Below are 19,365 nucleotides of genomic sequence, written 5' to 3' on the forward strand. Positions count from 1 at the left end.
GTATCTTACAACCCTGGCCTGCTCGGTCATTTTCCACCCACTGACCACCCCACTCCTGCCCGCAGCCCTGTTCCTTGACTGTAACTTCCCCCCGGTCATTGTATTGAGCTTAGTGGCCCTTACTCCAAAACCCCATTGCGGTAGCCTCTGAAAGAGTCTGCCTACTCACCTTTAACAAGTGTCATGGATTATTTTTCCTTTAAAAGGGGAGCTGAATGGCGGATATATAGGGCTTTGGAAGCCACTGTAAGGTCCGTGGGCACATGTTTGGTGTTGTGACTAGCGATGGAATTCCTTGAAGGATCATCTAGAGAGATCCCAGTGCTGTGCTCTCAATAATGAAGTGCGGCTGGGCAGTTCATTTCCTAAATAGCAGAAAAGCACATGTGCAAGACCCCGGGTCTTGGTTTATCTTTAAAATGCAGATTTTAGCAATAAAACCAATCTCAGAATATAGTCAAACACTGTAAAAGTATTAATTTAAAAATGAGCACCAATCTTAGAAATAAAAAGGGGGCCCGTGTATTTCCTCACAAGCAGCCTTGAACTGTCTGATTATTTAAGAGAGAGATTTGCAGACTTTCTCCCCTACCTGCCCCCACCTCCACCCCTCCCTAGCTGATCTTTGCTCCCGGAAAAGAAGCTGCTTTGTGCAGTGTCTTATCTCTTTTCTGCCTATTGATTTAACTTGCTTCTGTGGTGGCCTCAGTGGTGGAAATCTACCCTGTGTCTGGCCCAAGACTATCTTTTTTCCTTATCAGCTTTAGCAACTTGAGCCAGTGAGAGACAAAGGGCTAGCTCTTCACAGATCTGCTTTGGAGGCTGTGATCTGGCCAGTGGAAAAGAGAGGAATAAGTGACTCGACTAAGCCTTGATGTCCTCTGTTTGAAAAGGGAGATTATGCTGTCCCCTCCTAGGGCTATGGTGAGATTATTTGCATGAAATGTCTAACACAGGACCTGATGATCAGGAGGCACTGAATTCCATTGCCAAAAGTTCTTCCTCATCAGAGGTGCCCTGGAGAATGTGGACTAGCTCCTGGCTAGGAACACCACCCTTATGGCAGAAAGCAAAGAAGAACTAAAGAGCCTTTTTGAGGAAAGTAAAAGAGGAGGGTGAAAAAGTTGGCTTAAAACTCAACATCCAGAAAACTAAGTAAAAGAGGCTTACTCCTTGGAAGGAAAGTTATGAATTACCTAGATAGCATATTAAAAAGCAGAGACATTACTTTGCCAACAAAGGTTCATCTAGTCAAAGCTATGGTTTTTCCAGTGGTCATGTATGGATGTGAGAGTTGGACTATAAAGAAAGCTGAGCACCAAAAAATTGATGCTTTTGAACTGTGGTGTTGGACAAGACTCTTGAGAGTCCCTTGCACTGCAAGGAGATCCAACCAGTCCATTCTGAAGGAGATCAGCCCTGGGATTTCTTTGGAAGGACTGATGCTAAAGCTGAAACTCCAGTACTTTGGCCACCTCATGTAAAGAGTTGACTCATTGGAAAAGACCCTGATGCTGGGAGGGATAAGGGGAAGGAGGAGAAGGGGACGACAGAGGATGAGATCCCTGGATGGTATCACTGACTCGATGGACATGAGTTTGGGTGAACTCTGGGAGTTGGTGATGGACAGGAAGGTCTGGCGTGCTGCCATTCATGGGGTCGCAAAGAGTCAGACAGGACTGAACTGAATGAGTGGGAGGATTATTTCATCTATTTGGAGAAGGGGTGGAGATTTCCAGGAACTGGGCCATTCCTTGGTCTTTTGACATGCTTTGAAACTATTATGGCGCCTCTGGGTGTGTATTTAGCTTGCTGACTGAGGATCAAGGTCTAATCAAAGTCAACCTGTCTGCCATCTTGGACCCATTTGATTCTAATTGCTTTATATTGTGTCCTTGGGGTATGTCATTCTTTCAGAAGTTTTGCCCTGCCCCTTTCCTTCCTGTTACAAGATAAGCCAACAGCACCTGTCCTGAAGCCTTTGAAAGGGAAAGCAAAGAAAGCTGAGTCTTGAGCCAGGCTTAGTAACCCCACATGACCTTTCTCCCTCCACCCAAAATCTATCTTGGTCAACCCTCTTCCATTTTATAAAGTCAAGCCTGAGCAACAAAGTTAAGGAGGTAAAAAAAAAAAAATTGTATTATTGCAATGTTGAATTAAAATGATCCCACTCATTGGAACTTCCCTGGTGGTCCAGTGATTAAAACTTCCAATACAAGGGGCATGGGTTTGATCCATACTCAAGGAACTAAGATCCTGAATGCCAAGGTATTGCCAATAGATAAATAATCCCACTCCTTGAGATGACCTGTTCTTTGAGATTATGATCTGCCCTTTAGCATGGATAATCAAGGACTGACCACATCTCTTTCTCAGGACACTCTGGTTCCTGAATCATCTATGCAAATCAATAATACCCCCTGGGATGAAATCTGTGTCCAACCAACCAAATCAACCAGAAGACATCCAGCTTCAGAAACTCTAAGATCCCAGGCAGGATGACCACTTAAGTTCTTTCAACTTTAATTCCAGGGCAGCAGGGGCTGCCAGAGTCCTGGACTGTAGTAACCCACAAACTCAGGTGAGTCCAAGGAATACTCTAATAATAACGTCTCCCAGCTTAAGACATTCTACTTTGGAAAATTTCCAAGTGCCTTCGTGGCTATCACCCTGCCTTCTTTTTCAGTTTTCTTGGGAGGTCCTTTGGTGGTAAACAGTATTATTTCTATGTTACAGTCAAAGAAAGTGAACCTGTTAGGAGGGAAATAATAACCCAAGATCACACAGTGAAATGGGACATCAAGCCAGGACCTGCAAATGACACCTCCAGAAAGGCTGCTCCACAAAGTCTTCTATGAAGCATCAGCTGCTCCTTATTTAAGTCTGGGGGAAAATTTAATTTGGGAAAAAAAGAATAGAAACATAATTAAATGATCTGGCAAGAGAATATAAAACCCAGAGGGAACAACTCATCCCTTTGTGGGTTTTTTTTTTTTTTAGCTGCTTGTGCATGCACGTGATTTTTCTTATTTCTTATTCCCAAATGTTCTTTTCTCGTTTCTTTTTTAAAGTCAAATCTTAAAGCACTGAAGCCCAAACCCTTCAGCACCTGACTTCCTTGGGGCCTGACCTTCCCGTGGTTCTCTCTGCTGGGGGCTGGCCAAACCATTCAACCCCATCCTTTTAATTTTTTAAGCTTTTCTGTTATGGAAAATTACATATGTATATAAAAGTACAAAGCAACTCAATTCTAAATGGAATGACAAATAATGCAAAATGAAAAAGCCTACGCCTAAAGATGTGTTTTCATTAGGAAATCATTAGCCCATTTTTCTTCAGCTGCACTGAGGCAGCATGAACTCAAGACTTGAAGGAAAATGTCTGTACCCAGTTTTTTCTTCTTCTGAACTTCATGGCTTTTGGAAAGTCGCTCTGAGGTTTGGTTTCTTTGCTTGCAAAAGGGGAGTGATCAAGCCAACCTCACAGAATGGCCGTGACAATGAAGTGAGATAATGTCTGGGAATATGTCTTGTAAGTTATGAAATGCTCTAAAACTGTGAAGAGCTATTATTAATCTTTCATAGGACCCTTGGAGCATCACCATGCAAAAGTGCGATTAATATGCTCAGGAATGTAGACAGAGGTTTGCGGGAGAGAAGCCCACTATGGCCCCACCTCTGCTCCCACTTGGTCCTAAACTGTTCATCTTATGCCACTTTGTTTTTCACCCATTTGACCTTGTTGCCCTTCTCACTTCAGGGACAATTTGTCCATCAACCTTGTCTTCCCAGCTTTCCCAGATTTCTCTGGTCAACAGTTCTGTTTTTCTAACCAGACTAAACCAACTCAAGATGCTTTATTTGGAAAGACCTCTTCAAAGTGGCACCTGTGATTGTCTTAATTCCAGCAACATCTCGACGTGCACCAAGGGATCAGGACCCAGGCAAGAAGCACTGTGGATTTAGGAAGGAGGCAGGAAAGGGGAACCCCTCTTGCAGACTCAGCCTCTCTCTTGTAGGTCAAGGAGGATCCCCACTCTCCTTAGAAGGTGGGTCAAGGACCACCGTGAACAAGATGAAATCCATGACCCCATGAAGCTGATATTCCAGAGAGGGAGCTGACTATAAATGAGCAAACATATAAATAAATAATAAGCAAAATAGCAAAGTAAATAATAGTTCAAACTGTGAAAGAAAGAATGCACAGAGATTAGAGAAAGAGACAGGATGTGGGGGTGGCTAATTAAGATAGAACAGTCAAGGTCACGAGGTGTGAGTGCCCTCCCCATCCTGCCTTATCACGAACAAGGAAGCTAAGAACTCCACTTGCTGCTGGCAGCCATCCCATACCCTGAAAGGAGCTAGTTACAGGATGAAGCCATCACTACAGATAACAGAAAAAGGAAAAATTGTACCCTTGATGCCGTGGTTAAACCACTGTATCATGGAACCCTGAAGACCTCCTAACACTGGACCTCCCAGTTAGGTGAGCCAACAGCTTATCTAGGCCATTTTGATTCAGGTTTTCAGTGTCCAGCAACTGAAGGTGTCAGGACTCACGAATGCCTCTTGTGGGTTATAATCCCCACCCAAGCAGCTTGTCCATCCAACCACATGCAACTCTTCCAAGTGATGGAGATTCTGCCAAACCTGAGTTTCTCCACTTCTTACTTTTTCAGGGATGTCATTACCCAGGGGAGGCACTTCGTGTGGCTGACGTGTTAATGATACTTGACAAATGTCTGTGGAGCTGAATCGAGTGAATAAGCCAGAGTGCTGCTTAAAAGGGGATGAGACACAGGAAGTCCTAGTCTCCCAGAAGAGAAGCACATTCTAAAATAAAATATCATAGCCCTTTCTCGGTCACAGAATGCTTTCACATACCTTCCACCATTTAAGCTTGTACTACCCCGGGACCATCATTATCATCAGTTCATGGCTAAAGAAGTAAGGGATGAGAAAGGTCAAGTCAAAGCATGGTGATCAAGTGACACTCAAAGGTACTCTGACTTCCAATCTTCCACTCTTTTCTGGATTCTGAAAAGAAGCTAGCTGATGTAGTAGATATTCTGGCTCAAGGAACAACCAAAGAGCTGCTAACAGAGTTATTAACATCAGAGAGCAAAGACTGTGGAGATGATGGTGCAGAAAACGTGTTCATCCAGAATCAGCCAGGCACTGGAGCGGCCACATATTTGTGACAGGAATATAAAAGCTCTTTTCTGTGTTACTTCAACCAAAACTGACTGACTCCCACTTGAGTCACAGGAAAATAGGATAAATTCTTGTATAGTGCCTTCCTCTCAGCCCTACCCTGATAACACCAGCAATAAACGCACAGCAGTGTTTTTCACTGTGTAATTGATATATTTATTTTTTTGGCCACACTGTACAACAGGTGGAACTTTCATGGGCAGAGATCAAATCTGTGCCCTCTGCAGTGGAAGCCCAGAGTATTAACCACTGGACAACCAGGGAAGTCCCAATTAATCTTTTTTTTTAAGATTCATATATTTCCCATAGACCTTTAAATTTAGAATCATTTGAGATTTGCAGAACATGACAATAGTATTGAGTTCCCATATACCCCCTCACCCAGCTTTCCCTGTTATTAACATCTTCCACTAGAATGGTGTATTAGCCATAATTAATGAATCAAAATTGCATAATCACAATTAACTAAGTCTATACTTGATCCAGATTTCCCTAGTTTTCATCTAATGCCCTTTATCTGGTCCAGGATCCCATCCAAGATACACTGAGTCATCACGTCTCCTCAGGCTCCTCGGGACTGTGAGCTTCTCAGTCTTCCCTTGTTTGTCACGACCTTGACGGTTTTGAGGAGGACGAGTCAGGTAGCCGTAGAATGTTCCTCACCTGGGATATGTCTGATGTTTATCACGTAGTAAGACAGGGTTATGGATCTTGAGAGAGAAATCGGCAGATGCAAAGTGCCATTCTCATTATGTCGTACCAGGACCGCCTACTATCAACACGACCTACCACTGCTGACGTTGACCTGGGTCCACCTGGCTGAGCCGTTGCTTGTTGGCTTTCTCCACCAGCAGGTTATCCTTTTCCCTCTTTTTCCACCCTGCACTCTTGGGAAGAAAGTCACCATGCCAGGACTTCCCTGGTGATCCAGTGGTTAAGACTCTGCACTCTAGGGCACTCCTAGAACCCAGGGCCCTGGGTGTGATCTCCGGTCAGGGACTAGGATTCTGCATGCTGTATGGCATGTCCAAATTGAAAAGTCACCATGCACACGCACAGCCCACACTAGGGAGCGGGGAGTTGGCTGCCCCTCTTGAGGGCAGAATATCGACATCAATTATCTAGAATTCTCCTACAGGGTAAATTGGTTATTCTCCCCTACTTTTTTAAAAAATTTTTATTTATTTATGTTTTGGTGCTTCCGAGGTGGCTCAGACAGTAAAGAATCTGCCTTCAATACAGGAGAGCTAGGTTCAATCCCTGGGTTGGGAAAATGCCCTGGAGAAGGAAACAGTAACCCACTCCTGTATTCTTGCCTGGGAAATCCCAAGGACAGTGGAGCCTGGCCTCCATAGGGCCGCAGAGTGGGACATGACTGAAAGACTAACACACACATTTAATTTTTAGTTGCATTTGGTCTTTATTGCTGTGCACAGGCTTTTTCTAATTGCATCCCTACTTTATTGTGTGTAACTCGACTTGATCTCTATAAAAGTCTCCATCCCCTGCCTTACCCCCTTCTGACTGAATTCTTAGACAAGCCAGTTCCAGGCTATCCCGGTTAATCCCATGTCTTCTACTTTTCCTTCCAAGCAGTTGCAAGGACTGCATCTGAGTTCTGAGCATCACACAATGAGTGGGCATTAGAGGTGGGGGAGGCATCAGACACTTGAGGGGGCACCTGTCAGCACTGTGCTGGCCTCTGCCAGACCTCTCCTCTGCCTAACCTGCAGTGTGGCTGGCGGACCAGCTCCCCCAGCATGACGCAGACACCATCAGGTCGACCAGTTCTCTCATACTCGTTTTTGGATACATGAAGAAATGTGAGTGTTTCCCTAGGAAGGCTCCCTGGAGCTTAGGAAACTGAGCCACTGGCTGCTTTGGACTCTCTCTGCTCTCAGCCTCTGGCATTATGATATCTCCCATCTGCTTTCAAGCCACAGGCATGTAAGGCACCACTGGGGCGCAGGCCTAGGGCAGGGCCCCCCACTGCTGGAACTCACACTGTTCTGGGGCCACCCGTCCCACCCCTTTGAAGCTGACTCTGGGGAGGAGCACCCCTTCTCGGGTACACTCACCACCTGCTGTCTTATTTTCCTTCCAACCCTGTCACGTTCTTCCCCTTGGGAGGAGTAGGTGGGCAGAGGGAACCCAGCTCAGCAAGCTGTCTTTGTCGTTTTTTTGTTGAGTTACTAAGTTGTGTCCAACTCTTTGTGACCCCATGGACTGTGGCCCACCAGGCTCCTCTGTCATGGGATTTCCCAGGCAAGAGTACTAGAGTGGGTTGCCAGTTCCTTCCCCAGGGGATCTTCCTGACCCAGGGATCAAACCCGCATTTTCTGCATTGGCAGGTGGATTCTTTACTGCTAAGCCACCAGAGAAGTCCCCAGCTCAGCAAGTATCCTGAGCTAAATCATTACAGCTTACACCTGACAATCTTAACTCCCAATAATTTAACAATGTTATTCTTGCTTTTCAGTCCTACCTTGAACTTCAGAAATCTTTTATGTAGAGGCCTGTATATAGAAAGATCTCAGGACAGTAAAAGAAGGTTTGGAGGAGAAAAAGCCAGACATAGGAATTGGGTAACACCCCAGAACCAATGAGAGTGCAAAGCGGCACCTCCTCCCTATGGAGACATAATGTGATGAAGAAGCAGGATGAGACAGCCGTGACTTTATCCATGCCTCATCCACGCACCTCGCTTCTCACCTGCCTCCACAGGCATAAAGGAGGCGTTTCCTCTCTTCTCATCTTTGTTAGTGACCTTGTGAGAGTAAATGATAATAGGACCTTACATTTGCTTAACTCCAGTTTATGGCACATTTTACATTCTTTAGTGCATTAGGTTATCATCCATTTTAGGGCTTCCCAGGTGGCTCAGTGGGTAAAGAACTGGCCTGCAATGCAGGAGATGCAGGTTCGGGAAGATCCCCTGGAGGAGGACATAGCAGCCCACTCCAGTATTTTTGCCTGGAGAATCCCACGGACACAGCAGCTGGCGGGCTACAGTCCATAGGGTCACAAAGAGTCAGATATGACTGAAGTGACTGAGCACGACTCATCATCCATTTTACAGAGGAGGACACCAAGATTCAGATAAGTTAAAGCACTGAGTCCAGGAAAACCAGAGAAAGATAACAATCACCAGAGCTTACAGTCTTCTGTTTCTAATTCCGTTGTGAAGGGAACACTCAGCAGTGTGCCTGTCACATTTGGAGAAAGAACAAATGGCAAGGCAGAAAGCCCATCTCTTGTCCTTCCGCTTTAGGAACATTGCCATAACATGACAATTGCAAGAGTGCAAATACTTTTTTTTTTTTTTCAAATTTTTATTTATTTTCCTTTCCAGTTTTACGGAAGTATGATTTTTCAAATGAGAATTGTAGCAAGATGGTGGAATAGAAGGACGTCCACTTATCACCCCATAGACAGCAGCCCACTAGGCTCCCCCATCCCTGGGATTCTCCAGGAAAGAACACTGGAGTGGGTTGCCATTTCCTTCTCCAATGCATGAAAGTGAAAAGTGAAAGTGAAGTCGCTCAGTCGTGTCCAACTCTTCACGACCCCATGGACTGCAGCCTACCAGGCTCCTCCATCCATGGGATTTTCCAGGCAAGAGTACTGGAGTGGGGTGCCATTGCTTTCTCCACATCTCCTGCAAGAGCACCAAAATTGCAGCTAGCTGTTGAACAACCATCGGCAGGAGGACCATCAAAAAAAAAATATACCCCATCTCCAAAGACAAAGAAGCTGCAGTGAGATAGTAGGAGGGACGCAGTCACGATCAAATCACATCCCATACCCACTGGGTGGGTGACCCACAGACTGGAGAACAATGATATCAAAGCAGTTCTCACACTCTTGTGAAGGTTCTGAACCCCACTTCAGGCTTCCCAGCCTGGGGATCCAACAAAGGGACGGGGAATCCCCAGAGAATTGGGCCTTGAGGGCCGGTGGGATCTGGTTATAGGCCTTCCAGAGGACTGAGGGAAACAGATACTCCAGGCTTGGAAGGCACAGACAAAGTTGTGCACCCACCAAAACCCAGAGGAGAGGGGCAGTGACCCACAGGAGACAGAACCAAAACTACCTGCCAGTGTGGGAGGGCCTCCTGTGGAGGTGTGGGTCAGTAGGCGCCCCACAGGGAAGGGGACACTGGAAGGTCTGCCTTGGCAGAAACCCTCTTGGAGGTCGCCATTAACCCTACCATAGAGCCCAAAGACCCCAGGGCTGGGTCGCCTGAGGCCAAACAGCTACCAGGGAGGAAGGGCAACCCCACCCATCAGCAGGTATTTGGATTAAAGCTTTACTCAGCAAAGCTCTGCCCACCAGAGCAAGATCGAGTTTTTCCCACCACCAGTCCCTCCCACCAAGAAGCTTCATGCATCAGAGGGCAGACAGAAGAAGCAAGAAAAAGCACTGTCTCGCAGCAGCTAAAACAAAAATCATACTACAGAAAGTTAATCATGATTCAAAAGCAGCAAGTTATGTCCCAAATGAAGGGACAAGATAAGGTCACAGAAAAACAACTAAATAAAGTGGAGATAGGCAACCTTCCAGAAAAATAATTCAGATTAATAATAGTGAAGATGATCCAGGATCTCTGGAAAAGAATGGAGGCAAAGATTGAGCAGATGCAAAAAAAATGTTTACCAAAGACCTAGAAAAATTAAAGAACAAACAGATGAATAATACATTAGAAGGAATCAATAGCAGAATAACTGAGGCAGAAGAACGGATAAATGATCTGGATGAAAAAATGGTGTAAATCACTGCCACTGAAGAAAAAAAGAATGAAAAAAAAAATGAAGACAACCTAACAGACCTCTGGAACAACATTAAACATGCCAACATTCATATTATACGTGTCCCAGAAGGAGAAAGAGAGAAAGGACCTGAGAAAATATTTGAAGAGGTAATAGGTGAAAACTTCCTGAACATGGAAAAGGAAATAGTCAATCAAGTCCAGGAAGCACGGAGAGTCCCTGAAAGAATCCCAGGACAAACATACCAAGATACATAGTAACCAAACTGACAAAAGTTAAAGATAAACTATTAAAAGCAAAAAGGGAAAACAACAAATAACATACAAGGGAACCCCATCAGGTTATCAGCTGATTTCTCAACAGAAACGCTACAAGCCAAAGGGAATGGCGTGATATATTTAAAGTGATCAAAGGGAAGAACCTACAACCAAGAATACTCTACCCAGCAAGTCTCTCCTTCAGATTTGATGGAGAAACCGAAAGTTTTCCAGACAAGCAAACATTAAGAGAATTCAGCACCACCAAACCAGCTTTACAACAAATGTTAAAGAACTTCTCTAGACAGGAAACACAACAGAAGGAAAAGACGTAAAGAAAACAAACCCCAAACAATTAAGAAAACGGTAATAGCGTCATACATATCTATAATTACCTTGAATGTAAATGCATTTCCACTTACCACATCACTCTGCTTGAACCCCGCCCCCCAAATTGTATGTAATTAATGTAATTATTTCATATTGTTAAATTAATCATGTTCCCATTATGGCTTGCAACTGTAATTATCATTTATTCTTTGTCTGACTATTGATTGTGAAAATTGACAAACTTCTTTTACTATTGTGATTATTACTATTATTACTCACTTAATACCATTTATCACGATTGGTCAACAGAAAAATAATAGAATTCTATATCACCAAAACTAGGATATAATAGAAAAACCTGTAATTGTGTTTTAAAATCCAGGTGCATATCAGAATTATCTTGAAATTTTTTGAAAAATACAAATGCTCAGGTATTGCGTTTTTCCTCCAGAGCTCCAGGTATGTTTCTAATGAGCAGTCATGTTTAAAAACAACTGTACTATATGATGATCTTACTTTTATCTAGTTTATTTCACTTTTTCTATTTCATATTCAGTGCTCTCATTTCATTTAGTTTATGTTCCCCAATTTCTCCATCTCTTCTTTGCTTTTAATCTTCCTCAAGCCTTTATCAAGTGTAGTAGAAAAGCTTTTGTATACATATATAAAAATAAGTACTATATATATTTAGAAAACTTATGAATTTTTGCCTAATTTAAAAAATTATGACATTTTGATTCCATTTGTTTGACTTAGTATGAATAGAATGCTAGATTTCTAATTAAAAAATAAATATACAACAAGCAACAAAGGTTTACCATATAGCATAGAGAACCAGAGTCAACACCTTGTAACAACCTATGATGGAAAATAATTTCAAAAATAATATATATGTATTTGTATAACTGAATCACCTTGCTGTGCACCTGAAACGCTGTAAGTCAGTTCAGTTCAGTTCAGTCATTCAGTCATGTCCGACTCTTTGCGACCCCATGAATCGCAGCACGCCAGGCCTCCTTGTCCATCACCAACTCCCGGAGTTCACTCAGACTCACATCCATCGAGTCAGTGATGCCATCCAGCCATCTCATCCTCTGACTTACAATCCTCTGATTGTAAGTCAACTATACTTCAATAAAAAATAAATATATATTTTAAAAATGTGTATATATTTAGGTTGTACAGTATGATTTAAGATACACAGTGTGATGTTCTGATACATGTATACACTGTGAAAGGATTAATACAATCACATTAAGTAACAGATCCATCATCTCACATAGCTACAATTTTTACTAATTCTTCAGTGATCGTGAACCGCTGCCCTTCAGGTCCGTGGAGAAGAGTATGTGATAACAAAAAGGCACAAACTTGGGTATTACTCATGTATTCACTGGGGTGGTGTTCTAGGTGCTACAGATAAAAAAAGATGAATAACAAGATTTCAGGAGTTTACTAACTAGCAACAAGAGATACGTACACATGTATATGTATAACTGAATCACTTTGTTGTACACCCAAAATGAACACAACATTGTTGCTCAACTATATGCCAATATAAAATAAACAATTTTTAATTAAAAAAAAAGAAATATGAGCAAGTAAATAAAATTCAGTATTTATATGAGTCTTAGAAGTTGATACAGTTCAGCTCAGAGAAGGATTGGTCAGTCCTGGGGAGCAGAGATGGAGGCTTAATGGAGGAGGTGTCTCTCGTGCTGCCTTTAAAAAATAAGTGGTTTTGCCACATCAAGGAGGAGATGAGGGAGAGAGAACTGAGGGGAAGGAGGTGTCATGGGGGAGGTCCTGAGGCACTGAAACGACCCAAGTATCTCAGGAAACGCACTTCCTTGTGATGAACCATTCAAGGAAGCAGGGCGGGGAGGGGCAGCACTGGGGCCAGGGAGGAAGCAGGTCCCAGAGGGGCTGAGGGTCAGGCTCGCTCTCCAAGCCATGCTGAGGGCTGGAGGCACTGCCGCGTGCGACTAGAGAGCATTAGAAATGTGGTCGCTTGACTGAGAAGTTCATTTTTAATTCATTTAAATTTTAAAAGTGGTATTCAATTCAGCTATCGAAAAACCCTTAAGTATATTTGGAGCACCTTGGATAAGTACATCTACTCTTTCAACTTGCAAATTTTATGAAATCTAAATATAAGCCGAATATTTTCCATGAAAACATCTGAAATGAGATATGCAGTTAAGCGTGAAGATATAGACCAGATTTCAATGACTTGGGGAAAAAAGTAAAGTACCTTATTCATTGTTATATTAATTGCATGTTGAAATAATATTTAGATATATAGGGTTTTAATAATTATTTAAATTCATTTATTTTTATAATATTTATTTATTTATTTGGCTGTGCTGGATCTTAGTTGCAGCACTCAGGATCATTACTTGTGGCATGTGGGATCTTTTGGTTTCTTTCTTTCTTTTCTTTTTTAATTAATTAGTTTTAGTTGCACTGGGTCTTCACTGATGCGTGAGGGCTTCCTCTAGCTGGGGGCTACTCTTCCCTGTGGCTCATTGCGGGGCTTTTCCTTGCGGAACACAGACGCCCAGAGGCGCGTGGGCTTCGGGAGTCGCAGCACGTGGGCTCAGTATTTGTACCACATGGGCTTAGTTGCTCCGAGGCAGGTGGGATCTTCCTGGAGCAGGGACTGAGTGAGCCCACATCCTCTGCACTGGCAGCTGGAGTCTCATCCACTGCACCACTAGGGAAATCCAGTTTCTTTTTCAACTTAAAAAATTGTCTAGTAGCCACATTAAATAATTCTATGAGCCTGCATTATATTTTCTTGGGAAGAGTGCCCCTTAGGGACTGGGGAAACTTTGAAGAAAGTTATTAGGTTGGTGCAAACGTAATTGCAGTTTTGCATTATTAATTTTAAATCATTATAACTAGGGTCAAACACATCTTTATTAATCAAAATAGGAACCATTACAATCAGCCATTAAAAAGAATACATTTGAATCAGTTCTAATGAGGTGGATGAAACTGGAGCCTATTATACAGAGTGAAGTAAGCCAGAAAGAAAAACACCAATACAGTATACTATCGCATATATATGGAATTTAGAAAGATGGTAACAATAACCCTGTGTACGAGACAGCAAAAGAGACACTGATGTATAGAACAGTCTTATGGACTCTGTGGGAGAGGGAGAGGGTGGGAAGATTTGGGAGAATGGCATTGAAACATGTAAAATATCATGTATGAAACGAGTTGCCAGTCCAGGTTCGATGCACGATACTGGATGCTTGGGGCTGGTGCACTGGGACGACCCAGAGGGATGGAATGGGGAGGGAGGAGGGAGGAGGGTTCAGGATGGGGAACACATGTATACCTGTGGCTGATTCATTTTGATATTTGGCAAAACTAATACAATTATGTAAAGTTTAAAAATAAAATAAAATTGAAGAACAACAACAACAAAAAAATAGGAACCATTACAATCAATACATTTTTGCCAATGAGAAATAAGTTTGTTTACTTCTGTAATGTGAAGTCTGTGCTTCAGGGTTTGACAAACTCTTGGAAAGCATTTTCTGCTTCCTATTGGCTGTGGAAGCATTTTTCCTGCAAAAAGTTTTTGGACACTTGAAGAAGTGGTAGTCAGTTGGCAAGAGGTTAGGTGAATATGGCAGATGAGGCAAAACTTCATAGCCCAATTTGTTCAACTTTTGAAGTGTTGGCTGTGTGACCTATGGTCGGGTGCTGTCCTGGAGAAGAATTGGGCCCTTTCTGTTGACCAGTGCCGGCTGCAGACATTGCAGTTTTCAATGCATCTCACTGGTTTGCCGAGCATACTTCTCAGATGTAATGATTTTGCCAGGATTCAGAAAGCTGTAGTGGATCCGATGGGTAGCAGACCATCAAAGAGTGGCCATGACCTTTGTGTGGTGCAAGTTTGGCTTTGGGAAGTGCTTTGGAGCTTCTTCTCGGTCCAGCCACTGAGCTGGTCATCACTAGATGTTGTATAAAATCCACTTTTCATCACATGCCACAATCCAATTGAGAAACTGTCCACAGTTGCTGCATAGAAAAAGAGAAGACAACACTTCAAAACGATGATTTCTTTTTTGACTTTCGGTCATCTCATGAGGCACCCACTTATTGAGTCTTTTCACCTTTCCAATTTGCTTCAAATGTCAAATGACTGTAAAACAGTCGATGTTGAGTTCTTCAGCAACTTCTCGTGTAGTCGTAAGAGGATCAGTTTCAACGATAGCTCTCAGTTGGTCATTGTCAACTTCGAGTGGCCAGCCACCACGCCCTCATCTTCAAGGCTCCTGCTTCTTTGCAAAGCTTCTTGAACCGGCACTGCACTGTACATTCATTAGCAGTTCCTGGGCCAGATGTGTTACTGGTGTTGCAAGCTGTCTCTGCTGCTTTACAATCCATTTTGAACTCAAATAAGAAAATTACTCGAATTTGCTTTTTGTCTAACATCACTTCCATGGTCTAAAATAGATATAAAATATACAGCAAGCAATAAGTCATTGGCAAAAAAAAAAAAAAAGCGAGAAATGTGCATTCAAATGATGTCTAGCAAGCATAACCACATTTATTTATGAATGTATTCCAATATCAAATAGCAAAGTTCAACATTCAGTTCAGTTCAGTTCAGTCACTCAGTCGTGTCCAACTCTTTGCGACCCCATGAACCGCAGCACGCCAGGCCTCCCTGCCCATCACCAACTCCCGGAGTCCACCCAAACTCATGTCCATTGAGTTGGTGATGCCATCCAACCATCTCATCCTCTGTTGTCCCCTTCTCCTCCTGCCCTCAATCTTTCCCAGCATCAGGGTCTTTTCAAATGAGTCAGCTCTTCACATCAGGTGGCCAAATTATTGGAGTTTCAGTTTCAATATCAGTCCTTCCAATGAACACCCAGGACTGATCTCCTTTAGGATCAGGATTCTTTAGGATCAGGACTGACTGGATTTCCTTGCAGTCCAAGGGACTCTCAAGAGTCTTCTCCAACACCACACTTCAAAAACATCAATTCTTTGGTGCTCAGCTTTCTTTATAGTCCAACTCTCACATCCATGCATGACTACTGGAAAAACCATAGCTTTGACTAGATGGACCTTTGTTGGCAAAGTAATGTCTCTGCTTTTTAATATGCTGTCTAGGTTGGTCATGACTTTGCTTTCAAGGACTAAGCGTCTTTTAATTTCACGGCTGCAATCACCATCTGCAGTGATTCTGGAGCCCAGAAAAATAAAGTCAGCCACTGTTTCCACTGTTTCCCCATCTATTTCCCATGAAGTGATGGGACCGGATGCCATGATCTTAGTTTTCTGAATGTTGAGCTTTAAGCCAACTTTTTCACTCTCCTCTTTGAGTTTCATCAAGAGGCTCTTTAGTTCCTCTTCACTTTCTGCCATAAGGGTGGTGTCATCTGCATATCTGAGGTCATTGATATTTCTCCCGGAAATCTTGATTCCAGCTTGTGCTTCCTCCAGCTGGCATTTCTCATGAGTACTCTGCATATAAGTTAAATAAGCAGGGTGACAATATACAGCCTTGACGTACTCCTTTTCCTATTTGGAACATTGCAAAATGCAATTACTTTTGCACCAACCTAATATGTGTGGTAGAGACATGATCAAATTTTTATTTGGAGGGAGCATGCTGGCAAGAAAGGGGAGGAAGTTCATAGAGGTCTGAAGCTGGAGAAAGGTACATGGTTAGGAAATGATTGTACTCATTCAGGTGGGAGAAGAGGAAGACCTGACTTAGGAGCTTCCAGAATGGAGTAATTAGAGAGCTAATAAACAAGGTCAGTTTAGAGTGTCACCAGAATACAGGGATGGCTTATTACACCACAGATTGCTGGTCCCAGCCCCAAAGATGCTCATTCTGAACAAGGATGGAGTCCAAGCATCGTTATTTCTAACTTGTTTCCAGATGGAGTTGCTGCAGGTGGTCTGGAGACCTTATTCCAAGAATCTCTCCTCTGCAGGGCTGGGCCACCAACAGGATACAGGAAGAGAGACAGAAAGAGTGGGAGGATTCTGTGACCTGCTGGTTCCAGCCATGACTCTCTGGGTATATGGAAACTGGAAGAGGGGACACTTGCTTGGGGGAATGGTATGGGTTCAGTTTGGGGTATATTGAGCTTGAGGTCCCTTAGGAATACCCAGGAGGAGACATCTCATGAGTAGCTGGATATAAATGGGTTGGCTTCAAATGATGGTCAGTCTCTACATATGTATTTCATTTTATGTCGCATGTTCTCCGCTCATGCTTTCTATCTTTCCTATTTGGTGCCCTGCTCTGAGGGCACTTATCTGTCTGAATGTCACTGTGCAAATGTGTATTGATATCCTCTTGTGTAAGTGCCTCAGGGACATTCTTTTCTGATGGATGTTTCAGAGTTTACACCTGTTGCTAAGTGCAAAATGTATATGTTAACCAACAAAAATTAAGTTTTGTAAGACTAAATGGGTTGGAACTCAAGAAAGAGATTGAACTGTAATTAAAGACTTGGAAATCATCAGAATGGAGTTGGCAGTTAAAGCCCTAAGCATAAGTGAAGTTGCCCAGAGACAGTGGCAAAGGAGAAGGGAAAACCCAAGGGCAGTCCCCTATAGTTCGAGCTATGTTTTGATCAAAATCAGCAGTGTCCAAGAAAGAGAAGATAGGGACTTCCCTGGTGGTGCAGTGGATAGCAATCTGCCTGCCAGTGCAGGGAACACAGGTTGGAGCCCTGGTCCAGGAAGATCCCACTTGGTGGGAGCAACTAAAGCCTTTCGCCACAACAACTGAGCCCTCGCCCTAGCACCTGCAAGCCACAGCTACTGAACCCATGCAGTGCAACCACTGAAGTGCTCCTGGAGCCTAGGCTTCATGACAAGAAAAGCCACCCCAATGAGAAGCCCGTGACCACCAGACTTCTGGTGGGAGCCCCCGCCCACACCAACAAGAAGAAGTTTGCACGCAACAACAAATATCCGGCATAACCAAAATAAAAAAATAATTTTAAAAAAATCTGCTTCCTGGCCTTCCCCGGTGGTCCAGTGGTTAAGAATCTGCCTGCCAATGCAGTAGACATGGGTTTGATCCCTGATCTGGGATCCAGGAAGATCGCACGTGCTTCAGAGTGACTGAACCCGAGCAACACAGCTACTGAGCCTGTGTCCTTCAGAGCCCTCGAGCTATCACTACTGAAATCATACGCCTGGAGCCGATGCTTCTCCGCAAGAGAAGCCTCGGCGGCAAGAAGCCCACGCACGGCAAGCAAGGGAAGCCCTGGCTAGCCACAGCTAGAAAAAGCCCAGTGCAGCATGAAGACCTGGCACCTCCCAAAAAAGAAAAAAGGAAGGTAAGATGGGCAAGAATTCCCACCTGCCATTCTCAACTGTTTGCCTTTGGTGTTGGATCACAGTGACCCAAGCTTAAAAAATAGTTTGAAAAGAGTTCTTCAGAAGATTCGAATCAAGGGTTAGCTATGCTTCACCACTGACATGGCAGGTATTAAATAAAACCTTTTATTTATGAATTTCATCATTAATAAAACCGTCTTGGCCAAGACTCTCCTAAGCTTCAGTTTCTTCATCCATTAGATCAGGATGCTGCTACCTCACTCACAGAGGTTCTGGGAAATGGAGAGAATGTATGCCCAGTACAGACCTACCTGATGTGCAGGAGCATCTCAATCCGGGTGGTAATTACCATAATTGCTGTAAGACCACTTTCTAGACCAGGCTGCATCACCAAGCCTGTGGGGAAGAGGCCAAGAAAAGACTCACTTCACATACAGTTCCAGCCAATGCCAAGAGACTGATTTAGAGTCAACAAGAGCAATAATAGTTTCAGTATTACAGTTATTGCAATTTTAAAATTCAGAGGGAAAAGCAATTCTTTAGGGCAATGTGTGTTGTTCATTGTTTCACTGTGTTTGTATAATAACTGAAGTGGAAAGAAAGTAGCCTTCTTATGTGCTAGGCAAGCTGGATATATTATTCCATTTAATTTATCAATGTAATATCTTTAAATAAGGCCCCAGTGAATGGCTCTAAGCGTTCCTTAGCAAGAGGAAGAGTAGCTGGGTCTCTGTGGTCACAAACAATGCCATTGCTGAGGCAATCAAAAGCTAGGCCATTGCAGGGGATTTGTTATCATGCATTCAGAGCCGCAGACGGCTGGACACATTTCTGACTTGACTGTCAGGCAGAACTGACCTGTGCAGACAAGCACAGCCTTTCTTTGGGACATTTAAACCATTTTCTCCATCATCCTCTCCTGTTCTCATTTTCTTCGAAAGCCTCAGCACTTCTTTTGTTTTGCCTGCTATTTTTCCCTAAAGAAAACACTTCTCACCCTGAGAGAGAAAGTCCTCTTCACATTACGTTTCATCTGAATATCAATCTCAGCATCTTAACCGGAGAGCCTTATCTAATCCAGCTGCTCTGACTGAGGTGTGGTCTGGAAAGAGTAAAATTGAATTGTGGGGCTTGGCTGATCTCTCCCCTAGTCCCGCTGTACTTTTCTTTCCAGAGTATTCTCACCTCTCCCCAGGGCCTGATCTGCTAATGAAATAGATACTGTAGGGGTTTTTTTTTTTTTGCTTCTTTCACAAAACGAAGCCCAAATGTGCTTCCTAATGGTTTGTTTTCCAAATGGGCTGAATCAAGTCAAAACTACAACTACCATTGAGGGCCCACAATGTCTAAAAAAGCAGAGGAAGCCATTAAAAAATGCTAGAAAAATAAAATAAAGTTGGAGGCCAATGGAATTTTTTCTGTAGTCAGTTTTTTGAGTAGGAGGAGATAATTTTTATA

The 19,365-nt window shown here is 43.2% G+C and overlaps 1 long non-coding RNA gene across 1 annotated transcript in view; it reads left to right on the forward strand.

Annotated features, from left to right (window-relative positions):
* LOC129649770 (uncharacterized) overlaps positions 1–19,365 on the forward strand; it is a 41,715-nt gene that overhangs the window by 2,412 nt on the left and 19,938 nt on the right. The gene's annotated exons all lie outside the window — the stretch shown is intronic.

The sequence above is a fragment of the Bubalus kerabau genome, chromosome 4 (assembly GCF_029407905.1).
Source record: "Bubalus kerabau isolate K-KA32 ecotype Philippines breed swamp buffalo chromosome 4, PCC_UOA_SB_1v2, whole genome shotgun sequence".
NCBI classification, from domain to species: domain Eukaryota; kingdom Metazoa; phylum Chordata; class Mammalia; order Artiodactyla; family Bovidae; genus Bubalus; species Bubalus kerabau.